Below are 3,591 nucleotides of genomic sequence, written 5' to 3'. Positions count from 1 at the left end.
GGTTCAGGTCCAGTACCATCTTATATACAGGCTCAGGCCCAGTACCATATTATATACAGGCTCAGGCCCAGTACCATATTATATACAGGCTCAGTCAGGTCCAGTACCATATTATATACAGGCTCAGGTCCAGTACCATCTTATATACAGGCTCAGTCAGGTCCAGTACCATATTATATACAGGCTCAGTCAGGTCCAGTACCATATTATATACAGGCTCAGTCAGGTCCAGTACCATCTTATATACAGGCTCAGGTCCAGTACCATCTTATATACAGGCTCAGTCAGGTCCAGTACCATCTTATATACAGGCTCAGTCAGGTCCAGTACCATCTTATATACAGGCTCAGGTCCAGTACCATATTATATACAGGCTCAGGTCCAGTACCATATTATATACAGGCTCAGTCAGGTCCAGTGCCATATTATATACAGGCTCAGTCAGGTCCAGTACCATATTATATACAGGCTCAGTCAGGTCCAGTACCATCTTATATACAGGTTCAGTCAGGTCCAGTACCATCTTATATACAGGCTCAGTCAGGTCCAGTACCATCTTATATACAGGCTCAGTCAGGTCCAGTACCATCTTATATACAGGCTCAGGTCCAGTACCATATTATATACAGGCTCAGGTGGAGTACCATATTATATACAGGCTCAGTCAGGTCCAGTGCCATATTATATACAGGCTCAGTCAGGTCCAGTACCATATTATATACAGGCTCAGTCAGGTCCAGTACCATCTTATATACAGGCTCAGTCAGGTCCAGTACCATCTTATATACAGGCTCAGGTCCAGTACCATATTATATACAGGCTCAGGTCCAGTACCATATTATATACAGGCTCAGTCAGGTCCAGTGCCATATTATATACAGGCTCAGTCAGGTCCAGTACCATATTATATACAGGCTCAGTCAGGTCCAGTACCATCTTATATACAGGCTCAGTCAGGTCCAGTACCATCTTATATACAGGCTCAGTCAGGTCCAGTACCATATTATATACAGGCTCAGGTCCAGTACCATCTTATATACAGGCTCAGGTCCAGTACAATATTATATACAGGCTCAGGTCCAGTACCATCTTATATACAGGCTCAGTCAGGTCCAGTACCATATTATATACAGGCTCAGGTCCAGTACCATATTATATACAGGCTCAGGTCCAGTACCATATTATATACAGGCTCAGTCAGGTCCAGTACCATATTATATACAGGCTCAGTCAGGTCCAGTACCATCTTATATACAGGCTCAGTCAGGTCCAGTACCATCTTATATACAGGCTCAGTCAGGTCCAGTACCATCTTATATACAGGCTCAGTCAGGTCCAGTACCATCTTATATACAGGCTCAGTCAGGTCCAGTACCATCTTATATACAGGCTCAGTCAGGTCCAGTACCATATTATATACAGGCTCAGGTCCAGTACCATATTATATACAGGCTCAGGTCCAGTACCATATTATATACAGGCTCAGGTCCAGTACCATATTAACAATGTACAGGGATACTGGAGTGATGGAGGTGGATATGTATAGGGGGAAGGAGACAGGGATACTGGAGTGATGGAGGTAGATATGTATAGGGGGAAGGAGACAGGGATACTGGAGTGATGGAGGTAGATATGTATAGGGTGAAGGAGACAGGGATACTGGAGTGATGGAGGTAGATATGTATAGGGGGAAGGAGACAGGGATACTGGAGTGATGGAGGTAGATATGTATAGGGGGAAGGAGACAGGGATACTGGAGTGATGGAGGTAGATATGTATAGGGTGAAGGAGACAGGGATACTGGAGTGATGGAGGTAGATATGTATAGGGGGAAGGAGACAGGGATACTGGAGTGATGGAGGTAGATATGTATAGGGGGAAGGAGACAGGGATACTGGAGTGATGGAGGTAGATATGTATAGGGTGAAGGAGACAGGGATACTGGAGTGATGGAGGTAGATATGTATAGGGGGAAGGAGACAGGGATACTGGAGTGATGGAGGTAGATATGTATAGGGGGAAGGAGACAGGGATACTGGAGTGATGGAGGTAGATATGTATAGGGGGAAGGAGACAGGGATACTGGAGTGATGGAGGTAGATATGTATAGGGGGAAGGAGACAGGGATACTGGAGTGATGGAGGTAGATATGTATAGGGGGAAGGAGACAGGGATACTGGAGTGATGGAGGTAGATATGTATAGGGTGAAGGAGACAGGGATACTGGAGTGATGGAGGTAGATATATATAGGGGGAAGGAGACAGGGATACTGGAGTGATGGAGGTAGATATGTATAGGGGGAAGGAGACAGGGATACTGGAGTGATGGAGGTAGATATATATAGGGGAAGGGGACAGGGATACTGGAGTGATGGAGGTAGATATGTATAGGGGGAAGGAGACAAGGATACTGGAGTGATGGAGGTAGATATGTATAGGAGACAGGGATACTGGAGTGATGGAGGTAGATATATATAGGGGGAAGGAGACAGGGATACTGGAGTGATGGAGGTAGATATGTATAGGGGGAAGGAGACAGGGATACTGGAGTGATGGAGGTAGATATGTATAGGGGGAAGGAGACAGGGATACTGGAGTGATGGAGGTAGATATGTATAGGGGGAAGGAGACAGGGATACTGGAGTGATGGAGGTAGATATGTATAGGGGGAAGGAGACAGGGATACTGGAGTGATGGAGGTAGATATGTATAGGGGGAAGGAGACAGGGATACTGGAGTGATGGAGGTAGATATGTATAGGGGGAAGGAGACAGGGTTACTGAGTGATGGAGGTAGATATGTATAGGGGGAAGGAGACAGGGATACTGGAGTGATGGAGGTAGATATGTATAGGGGGAAGGTGAAAGTGATACATGAGTGATGGAGGTAGATATGTATAGGGGGAAGGAGACAGGGATACTGGAGTGATGGAGGTAGATATGTATAGGGGGAAGGAGACAGGGATACTGGAGTGATGGAGGTAGATATGTATAGGGGGAAGGAGACAAGGATACTGGAGTGATGGAGGTAGATATGTATAGGAGACAGGGATACTGGAGTGATGGAGGTAGATGTGTATCGCTCCCTGTGAGTGTGGATAGAGATTCAATTTATTTGCAAATTATGGTGGAAAATAAGTATTTGGTCACCTACAAACAAGCAAGATTTCTGGCTCTCACAGACCTGTAACTTCTTCTTTAAGAGGCTCCTCTGTCCTCCACTCGTTACCTGTATTAATGGCACCAGTTTGAACTTGTTATCAGTATGGGTTAATGGGTTGTTACTATGGGTTGTTACCGTGGGTTATTGCCGTTTCTTGTTGCCGTTTCTTGTTGCCGTGGGTTGTTGCCGTGGGTTGTTACCGTGGGTTGTTACAGTGGTTTGTTAATGGGTTGTTGCGATGGGTTTTTGCTATGGGTTGTTGCGTTGCTATAGGTTGTTGCCGTGGGTTGTTGCCATGGGTTGTTAATATGACTAGGATTGTGTCTTTGGCTGCTGTACAATTTGAGAACATGAGAAATACTGGTTTCAATGGCATATGAGGAGGTGTGTATACAATAATACCCTTAACATTCCTATGGTCTGAACACC

Source organism: Oncorhynchus clarkii, chromosome 29, assembly GCF_045791955.1.
Source record: "Oncorhynchus clarkii lewisi isolate Uvic-CL-2024 chromosome 29, UVic_Ocla_1.0, whole genome shotgun sequence".
Lineage (NCBI taxonomy): Eukaryota > Metazoa > Chordata > Actinopteri > Salmoniformes > Salmonidae > Oncorhynchus > Oncorhynchus clarkii.
This window is presented reverse-complemented; position numbering follows the sequence as displayed.